Genomic DNA, 11,036 nt, shown 5'->3' on the forward strand with positions numbered 1-11,036 from the left:
CCAGGAGTTCGAGACCAACCTGGACAACATGGTGAAACCCCCGCCTCTACTAAAAACACAAAAATTCACCTGGTGTGATGGTGAGCACCTGTATTCCCAGCTGCTTGGGAGGCTGAGGCACAAGAGTTGCTTGAACCCGGGAGGCAGAGGTTGCAGCGAGCTGAGGTGGCACCACTGCACTCCAGCCTGGGCAACAGTGAGACCCTGTCTCAAAAAAAAGAAAAGAAAAGAAAACACAGCTCTGATGACATGGCTTCAGACTCTTCAAAGCGGTGTCATGCTGACCTTAGAATAAAGTCCAGTCTCCCTCACTAGGCCTGTGAAGCTGTCTACTTCCTGGTCCCTACCTAACTCCCTTCCTCCTCTCCTTCTCACACACCCACGGCTCCAGCCACACCAGACTCTCGTTCCTCAAGTGTGTCATTCTCAGAGAGCTTCCACACACACTGTTCATCCCACCCACAGCATCCTCCCCGTCTCCACTCATCTTCGCCCTTATTTCCTGGGAGACTTTCTCCGATCCTCCTCAAGCTCCCGCACGACCCTGCACTTCCTTTTTCCTAATACTTTTCCCACACCGTTGTACTTCCTTTTTCAATTATCTGCCTCTCCCACTACATCTGGTTGAGTTGCAATCTGCTTTCAGTAAATACTTGTCAAATGCATAGATGAATAAATGAATAAATAAAAGAGGAAATTAAAGTTCCGTGCTCCAGAATATGCAGCCAGTTTTGGACCTGAGAGAACTTTAGTTCTGGAAGACAGACATACAGACCCCAGGCACCAACTGGCACACATATATCTGGGCAGTTCTAAAACCCCGTGGAAGTCTCAGCACCTGAGGCCACAGTGCGTCAGGGATGGACTCTAGAAGTCCAATATAGGGCAGTGGCTGTGAATTAGGATTCATTCTTCATCCCACAGATTGAATCCCATTCAACAACACCAGGTCTAAGTCCAATAAAAGGTTCCATACAACTTCTGGATTTGCTTTTATTATTCATCTCAAATATGAAAAAAATAAGGTTTCCCCCAAACTTGAAATGGACCGAGGATTTCTTGATTTCTGGGCTGCTCAAATGAACACTGCATGGGAGCAGCCTTCCTTATGAACAGTTTTGCTTTAACAATGTCTTGCTGCTGTGTCCTCAAGGACAGGGGCCAGGGTTGCCTGCAAACCCCTGGTGTATTAGGCTTTTCTTGTATTGCTGTAAAGAAATACCTGAGGCTGGGTAATTTATAAAGAAAGGAGGTTGAATTGGCTCATAGTTCTGCAGGCTGTACAGGAAGCATGGTGTCAACATCGCTCAGCTTTTGGGGAGGCTCCAGGGAGCTTTTAGTCCTGGCAGAAGGCAAAGGGATCATGCAAGTCCCATGGCAAAAGCAGGAACAAGAAAGAGTGGGGTTGGGGGGAGGTGCCAAACACTTTTAAACCACCGGATCTCGTGTGAACTCAGAGCGAGTGTTCACTCATCACCAAGAGGATGCCCCAAGCCATTCATGAGGGATCTGCCCCCTTGACCCAAACACCTCCCAACAGGGCTTACCTCCAACATTGGGGATTACAATTCAGCATGAAATTTTGGTGGGGACACAGATCCAAACCATATCACCTGGTGTGGTGGACACTGCGATGTGCTGCTTAAGATGGCTTTTGGCACAAAAGACTCTCCTTCAGCTGCTGAGAATGCCTCTGGCACGCAGCCGTCAGCCGTCTGCTCGCTTCAGGAGCCACCTGAGCAGAGGGGAGCTGTTTCAACTAGGGTGGCCCACATCTAACGACTGATCAACGTGAGAGTATGATGTAGTTTGGATCTGCATCCCCCACCCAAATCTTATGTTGAATCATAAATCCCCAGTGTTGGAGGTGGGGCCTGGTGGGAGGTGATTGGATCGTAGGCGTGGTTTCTCACAGTTTAACACCATCTCCCTTGGTGGTGTTGTGGTGAGAGTGAGTTAGCAGGAGATCTGGCTGTTTAAAGGTGTGTAGCAGCTCCTGCCTCTCTCTCTTCCTCCTGCACCGGTTATGTGAAGTGCCTGCTCCCCCTTCACCTTCTGCCATGAGTGTACATTTCCTGAGGCCTCCCAAGAAGTTGAGCAGATGCCAGCATCATGCTTTTTGTATAGCCTGAGGAACTGCGAGCCAGTTAAACCTCTTCTTTATAAATTACCCAGTCTCACTTTTATTTCTTTCTTTCTCTTTTTTCTTTTCTTTTCTTTCTTTCTTTTTTTTTTTAAGACTGAGTTTCGCTTTATTCCCTAAACCAGAGTGCAGTGGCACAATCTCAACTCACTGCAACTTCCACTTTCTGGGTTCAAGCAATTCTCCTGCCTCAGCCTCCCGAGTAGCTGGGATTACAGGCACCGCCACCATGCCTGGCTAACTTTCATATTTAAGTAGAATTGAGGTTTCACCATGTTGGCCAGGCTGGTGTCAAACTCGTGATCCACTCACCTCGGCCTCCCAAAGCGCTAGGATTAAGGGCGTGAGCCACCACACCAGGCCATAGTTATTTCTTTACAGCAGTGCAAGAATGGCCTAATACAGGGCTAAATGCCCAGCTCCCTCATCTCAGTTTGCGATAATTTGGAGGAGATATTCTAGCTTCGGGACATGCCTCAGAATTGGCTGAGGTCTCCACTGAGGCTTCATCACAGCTCAATTTCTCCTTCTGGCCAATCTTGCTTCCTTCCTTTCCTTTTTACAGGCATTGATCCCAAGAGCTCTTCCTAATGAACCACAGGCACATTCTCTCCATCTCAGAGCAAACTTATAGAAGAAGAGAAGTTCCACCTGGTCAGCAGTTATAACTCTGCTATGCCTCCAGGAAGTCACAGCAGAAAAGAAGAGGGAGGAAGGATGCTCTGGTGTCCTGGTGTTAGAGAGCCTGGGCGGTCCAGCTTACACAGCGTTTCACCTCTTTCCCCTGTTGTCCTCCTGGCCAGGGGGTGCAGGATGGTTGGGCTCTCTCCCTCCTCTCTTATTATCAAAATCTAATCTTGGACTGTTTTCTTATGCTTAGAATGAGGGAAATGGACTCAATGGTTTGTAAGCGCTACAATTATGATGCTTTGAACATTTAAAAACATAGTCATGTGCTTTTAAATCTCAAACCCACATATTTCAGAGAGTCCCAATTTATGCAAACGCCAACTAAAGAACATTACAATATACTATTTACTTTTTCAATACACTCTATTTTAGTAAATAGATTTATGTCACATCATTGAAGAACATTCAATGAGTGCCCGCCAGATGCATCGTATAGCACTTGAAAAATCAGCAATTGTTGAGATGTTGACATGTTTAAATTTGGCTCATATTACATGAAGCAAATGGGAGTGCATAACTTAGATTAGGAATTACATTCATGCTACATGGCTGTTGTTTCTTCTCCCTCTTCATCTTTTTCTTCTTCTTTCAAGCTGCCAGATGGTGTGGATCAAATTATTCCAGAATGCAGAGAGCCTGGATTTCTGCAGATGAGCCTAACAGTCAGTGCCGGCTTGTGCTTCTATCACTGCTGCTCACGGCAGTGTAATCGGCTGCCACCCCAGGAGCCCCCAGCCAGCCGTACAGCGGAGGCATAAGCGTGGTTCCAGCAACAATCTTCAGTACGCTTTGAGAATTCCGAAATAAAACTTGTATCTCTTTCGCTTATTTTCTTAAACTCCTAAAATTTCAGTTTTATTCTTATTCTTAAAAAATGAACTGGCCGGGGCTGGGCATGGTGGCTCATGCCTGTAATCCCAGCACTTTGGGAGGCCGAGGCGGGAGGATCACCTGAGGTCAGGAGTTCGAGACCAGCCCAGTCAACGTAGCAAAACCCCGTCTCTACTAAAAATACAAAAAGTAGCCAGGTGTAGTGGTTCACATCTGTAATACCAGCTACTCAGGAAGCCGAGGCATGAGAATCGCTTGAACCCAGGAGGCAGAGGTTGCAGTGCGCCGCGATTGGGCCCCTGCACTCCAGCCTGGGTGACAGAGCGAAACACTATCTCAAAAAAAATAAAAAATAAAAAATAAAAAAAAATGAACTGGACTGCTGGGATACTGTAAAATACAGTGACTAAAACAGCTTCAAGAGTCAAATAGACAATGATTAGATAGCCATTTTTTTCCGAGCATTTTCTATCTATTAACTTATTTTACCTTCATAGCAATGTCTCCATTTTACAGAGGAGAAAATAGAAGCACTGAAGAGAAGAAGGGCATCTTGCCTAAGGTTACCCAATTCATAAGAGAAGCAGTCAGGATTTTAACCCTGGCAGTTTGGGTTAGGCTTTCAATAGTTTCCATCCACTAAGTGGTCAATTAATATCTTTGTCATTCAGTAACCTTGTTCCAATAGGAGAGTGGAGAAGTAAGGCAAGGAAGAAAAGGTAGTCAATTAAGGGAAAATATCAATAACGTTACCACTGAGGGCAACTGGACAGCAATCCTACAGGGGGAAACCGGCCAACAGTGTAGAACTCCCTTTAGAGTTATCTCACCCAAGATAAGTGGGGGTATTTATCCACCAACTGTCCACCTGTCTTTGGTTGTGGGCTACTTCCAGGAGCATTACCTCTTGGGCAATTCCAGTTTGCCAAATGTGCTCCCAGGGCCAGAACAAAAACCCCCAGGCAGAAAAACTTGGATAGTCACAGAAAGCAGCCTTTGGTGTGTCGAGGTGAGCGATGAGAAGATATTAGGTGGGGCACTAACAGGCAGAGTATGTCTGGAAGGAGATGCACAAGGAGCTGGTAGTAGGGGTGGGGAAGAGGAACGAGAGCTATTAATAAGACTGAAAGAGACAGCCATTTTCACTATGACCCCTATTGTTCTTTTGGAATGTTGCGATGTGCATATATCACCCATTCTCAAAGTAAACAAAATAATATGGAGAAATTAAATTGAGCCCCTGCACAGATGCACGAGCAGTGGGTGGCTAACAAGCAAGGCCCCAGGGCACCCGGGCACTACTGACATTGTGGGAGAGATAATTCTGCCTTGTGCATTGTGGCATGTTTGGCGGCATCCCTGGCCTCTGCCCACTAAATGCCAGTAGCACTCCCTCCCCGAGTTGTGATCATCAAAAATGTTTCCAGACGTTGCCAAATGTTCCCTGAGATGGGTATGGCGGGGCAAAACCACTTCTCACCCTGTTGAGAATCTCTGCTCTAGGGAACCTGAGGAGGTTAGTTATATCCCTCCGGTAAACGGAGGCACGAGATGGTCTAACGAAGCATATCCAGATCTCTGCATGAAGCCTGTGTACAGGAGGGACCACCCAGCCTACCCCATAACAGGAGTGGAGAAGCTGTTGGTGGCTCTCTCCCCTGCCCTTCGCTATGGGCTCCCCCTCCATGTACATACCACCCCTCACCTCCCATGCACACGATCAACGCAACCAACAGGACACTTGGAGGCAGCAGGTCTTGCTCACATAGACACCATGCAAGTATTTCAAGACACTGTGGCATAATCTGCTGCTCAGCAGTGTTTGGGGAAGCTTTGCACCTGACCTTGGACACAGCTGAATCAAATATGGCCCCTGCCTGAAGTAGCTCCCAGCTTCAGGGAGAAGCCAAGCGTGAAAGGTGAGCCTTCACGGCAAAGGGCCAGTCAGGCACTGAGAGGCTGGACCCCTTCTCCTCCACCCTCCTTCCCTTTCTTTGCTCCCCTCTCCATTCTGTCTGCCCTTGGGCGCACTTCTCACTCTCCCAAATTATGCCTTTCATTTTATTTACTTGTTTGTTATTTGCCTGTCTCTACTAGAAGTAGCTCAGATGGAAATGGGGATGGGTTCAGTCCTGTTCTCGCTGTTTCCACAGCAGCGAGAAGAGCAGTTGGCACAAAGGGGGTGGCCAATAAATGCCTATTCATTGAATGGATGAATGAATATTCTGGAATGTTGGAAAAGGAGGAGTGAAAACATAAATGAGGATGAGGGAAAAGAGAAAGAACAAGGCAGGAACCAGGACAGGAGACACCTGGAAGTCTCCAGGCATAGCTTCTACTGCTGAGAACTGGAATGAGATGAAAGCTCCTCCCCAACAAGGAGAGGGGCTACCTTCCCACCGTCTCTTCCTCACGTCCTGCCAGTTGCCTTCTAGAAGCTAGAGCTGGACCACCATTTCCAGGGTGTAACACCATCAGAAGATGGTGGTATCTCTGAAATGAACTGACTTCAGATGGATTTGGATGGCTTTGTGCCCCACTTACCAGGTCCTTGCACCATCTGCCATTTTTGCAAACAGGCAGTGGGGAAAAAAAGGAGTATTTGTTTCACTGGAATGAAAGCCAGCTTTTCCCGAGGCTGTGTAGAATAGTTGCGATTGTTTGGATCACTGTTGAGCAATGCTCACGCTCCCTTCTTGTGTGGGCCAAGTATATGTCCCTGCTCCACAGATGTTGGGCTCAGCATCATAGCTTCTTTTGACCAGTGGAATGCTAGCAGACACAATACGACTAGAGACCTTAAATGCACTTACCGATTAGGACTTGGTTCTTACATCTAGTATTCTTCCAAGGGAAGAGCATACCCTGTGCAGCTACTGCCCTTTCAGAGTGAAGACACATGGAGTGGACTTGAACCCAACTCCCAGCCTAGACCCTATCCCACAGGAATCACAGCTTGAAGCAGAGGCATGCAACTGAGCCCAACTTGGATCACCCAAACTGCTGTCATCCTACAGAACCATAAGCATGAGAGTAAATTCTGGTTGTAAGCCACTGAGTTTTGACGTGGATTGTCAGGCAGCATTATGTGGCAATAGAGGATTGACTCCATAGTAATTAGTAATGCCTGCTCGAAAGTCAGGCATGAGCTGTAATAATGGCTCTTTCTCTACAGTTACACAGCTTTGGGCAAGTTAGCTAAACTTTTCAGCCTCAGTTTCTTAAACTATATATAAAAAAGTAATAATAGCATGACTTTCAGCACTGTTGTCAGGATTAAATGTGATCATCTATATAAAATGCTTAGCATAGCATCTGGCCCAGAGTAAAGATTCTATAAATCAGAGATCACAAATTGGAAGTGTGTCTTCAAAAAATTCAATTAATTGTCTCTATTGGGATCAGTTACCAACTGCCAACTGGGAATTTTTGTATTTTAAAAAATCCAGATTTATATCTTCTCTTGAAAAATCAGAAAATCTTGTGACACTGAGCCAGCATTCCTATACAGCAACAATGGATAGAGCTGGGGGTAGGATATCACTGTGTGTAGAGTAGAAAACCTGACCACAGGGGCTAAAATAAGTAAGGGGTTAATTTTTTCATGCAGCTGGATGTCCAGGGCTGGCAGTGAGACTGAGCAATGCCAGCAGGGACCTAGGCTCCTCAGCCTTGCTGCTCTGCTATCTTTAAGCATGAAGTGTTTGGTCCTCATGACCTCAAGATGGCTCCTGCACAGCAAGCTATGGCATCTGTGTTTCAGGCAGGAAAAGAAGGAGGGAATGGTAAAGGAGCAAAGGACAAGATCTCTCCTATTAAGACTTTGCTTTTTTTTTATACAAGAAAGGAAGACTTTCCAGGGACTTCTACTTACATCTTACAGGTTAGAAGTGAGGCAGCTGGGCAACATGGTGAAACCCCTTCTCTACAAAAAATTCAAAAATTAGCCTAGACGAGTGACATCCTCCTGTGGTCTCACTCAGGAGGCTGAGGTGGAAGGATCGCTTGAGCTCGGGAGGCAGAGTTTGCAGTGAGCTGAGGTCGCACCACTGCACTGCAGCCTGGGAAACATAGCGAGACCTGGACACACACACACACACACACACACACACGCAAGAAAGAAGGGCTGGGGGAGGGAAAGCATCAGGAAAAGATAGCTACTGCCTACTGGGCTTAGTACTTCGGTGATGGGTGGATAGGTGCAGCAAACCACCGTGGCACACGTTTACCTATGCAACAAACCTGCACATCCTGCACATGTGCCCCAGAATGCAATAAAATAAAATAAAATAAAATAAAACAAAATAAAATAAGGAAAGAAAACACAGAGGAACGAAAAAGAAAGAAGCAGTTAGAAAGATGTTGAATAACTCAAGCTAGCGTCTCTAAGTTTAGCACACTCTCCGCAGCCATTTACCTTCCCTCCATGGCCCCTGAGTTTACCTGTGTTTGCAGCCCATGCCATATGTGGTATCTGTTTTGATTACTTTCAGCTGAATTGGGCACAGTTTTGGAGTGCACTCTTCAGTCTCTCCCTTCTGGCTTAGCCCTTCTAAGCTCATGACAGAACTGAACGTCCAAGGGTCCCCACACCCCAGCTACTTTGCCACATTCTTTGCCTTTAGCCTCTCATCTAGGGCAGGGGCAATAGACAATGTGCTCAAAGGAGAAATGGGGAGTTTCTGGACCACCTCTTAAAGATAGCTTTGACCGTACTAGCCATATTCTTGATGCAGCCTTGGCTAAAACTCAGAAAATACTTTTCCCCTCCACTCTCTTTGTCCTATTTTTTTTTCCTTTTGATGGACATTGATAGTTTCATGCCATTTTTCAAGGCAGGCAACTGAAGTTCCAGGAGGTGACCTCTATTTACTACAATAAAATTAGTGATTTATAGAAAGTCAGAATTCTGCAATCCCCCAAACTCCCCTTTTATCCCTAACTACTGTGTCAACAAAGCACCCAGCGTCCAGCCTGGTTCAAAGGTCTGAATTGTGTAGCAAAATAAATCATTTTAAAAATCCCAATAGTAATGTATGGTGTGAGCATTCTTAACTTGAATTGAGTAAGGAGGAAGAGAGCAGATGCAGCCAACCTTGGCTGTGGTTTATTACTCAAGTTGATGTGGGGCAGAGAAGATTGGATATTTAATGTCAATGATACCGTGAGAGGGGGTGAAAAATTCCAAGTTCCAGTAGAAAATAAGAAGGTAAAATTTAGGTCCCATAAGCCCTAGCCTATTTTTTCTTTCCTCCCCCTCCCCGACTGTCACTCTCCCTGTTTTTTTACCTTCCTCCTTTCCTCTCTCCCTCCCTGCCCGCTGGTTTATTTCTGAGTCCACTGTTAAAGGCCTAGCAAATTTTTTAGTAGGGCCCTAATTTAAGTTCCACATTGACATTCTGATATATGCAGAATGCCAATCCCAAACTCACTTATTCAAATGCACTGGCTGTTGTGCTTTATATCACAACGTTCAAACCTAAATCTCTGGAGTGCACAGAGCTGCCCAGGGTCTGTGTGGGGGCTGGGGGGGGGGGGGCGGTGGTTTGCCTTGTTTTGACAAATTTGCACATTCAAGGTGGTCGCTGTTCCAGAGAACAGCGACCTGTTATCAGGACTCCTGGAGAGGAAAGTGCTGTCCATGAGACAGGGGAGTAAGCTTGACGACTCTGGCTGTTCGGTTACATCAGCTCACTGCAGTTCAGCAAATTAGTTTCCAGCTCCTATTACATCTAGGTGCAGTGCTTGGTGATGGAGATACAAAGACTCAAAAGATATCATCCTCCCCTCAAGAACTCACCACCTAGAGGAGGGGATGGACCCCAAAATAAATGATTTGCCCTTCCAGAAGAGCTCTACATCTCCTAAGACCTGTGCTCCTTGAACTTTAATGTGCACACAAATTCCCTGCAGTTCTGGTGAAATGTCACTTTGGATTCATTAGGTGTGGGTTCTGACATTCTGCAGGTCTGATGAGCTCCTGGGTGAAGCCCAGGCTGCTGGCTAGGGGCCACACGTTGCCCATTCTAAGGTTGGGGTCCGCTGTGAAGAGGCAGCTTAGAGGGCTGCTGAGTAAGAAAAGCCCCAGGGGGCGGGCATGGTGGCTCACACCTGTAATCCCAGCACTTTGGGAGGCCAAGGCAGGTGGATCACTTGAAGCCAGGAGTTTGAGACCAGCCTGGCCAACATGGTGGAACCCTGTCTCTACTAAAAATACAAAAATCAGCCGGGCGTGATGGCACACGCCTGTAATCTCAGCTGCTCAGGAGGCCGAGGCAGGATTCAATCACTTGAAACCGGGAGGCGAAGGCTGCAGTGAGCTGAGATTGCTGCACTCCAGCCTGGGTGACAGAGCCAGAAAAAAAAGCCCCAGGGAGCAAGTAGTGGCTGCGTCTTCAAAAGCCTGTGCACTTAAGAAGTGTGTGGCTCCACTCAGGGTAAGGAGTACAGACTCCTTTTCCAGGCTTTACCCATCTTAGTAAGGCCACCTGTCTCAGTGTCTGTGGCGTGTGAACCAGAGCAACTCCATCTTGAACAGGAGCTGGGTAGAATGAAGCTGAGACCTACTGGGCTGCATTCCCAGGTGGTTAAGGCATTCTAAGTCACAGGATGAGATAGGAGATACAAGATACGGGTCATAAAGACCTTGGCAATAAAACAAGTTGCAGTAAGAAGCCACCCAAAACCCATCAAAACCAAGATAGCCATGAGAGTGACCGCTGGTCATCCTCACTACTACACTTCCACCAGCGCCATGACAGTTTACCGATGCCATGGCAACATCAGGAACTTACCCTATACAGTCTACAAAGGGGAGGCATGAATAATCCACTTCTTGTTTAGCATATGATGAAAAAATAAGCATAAAAATAGGCAACCAGCAGCCCTCAGGGTGTTCTGTCTATAAAGCAGCCATTCTTTTATTCCTTTATTTTCTTAAAAACTTGCTTTCACTTTTTTGTACGGACTCACCCTAAATTCTTTCTTGTGTGAGATCCAAGAACCCTCTTTTGGGGCCTGGATCGGAGCCCCTTTCCTGTAACAATGGCATTGCCATAAACCAAAGGAACATTTTTCAACCGTAGGCTGAGTGATGTGACTGTTTCCAGAGGCAAGTATTTGAAAATGAAACAGCAAACCAGTGCCTAGGGTTAGGGGAGAGTCAGTGCATTCTAATTCTTAGGTCACCCTTCATTTCTCTTTTCTGTCTTCATTAGAAAAAGAAAGCCAGGTGCAGTGGCTCACGCCTATAATCTTACCACTTTGGGAGACCAAGGTTGGAAGATCTCTTGAGCCCAGGAATTTGAAACCAACCTGGACAGCACAGTGAGACCTTGTTTTACTTAGAGAGAGAGAGAGAGAGAGAGAAAGA

This window comes from Papio anubis, chromosome 3 (assembly GCF_008728515.1).
Source record: "Papio anubis isolate 15944 chromosome 3, Panubis1.0, whole genome shotgun sequence".
Taxonomy (NCBI): Eukaryota; Metazoa; Chordata; class Mammalia; order Primates; family Cercopithecidae; genus Papio; species Papio anubis.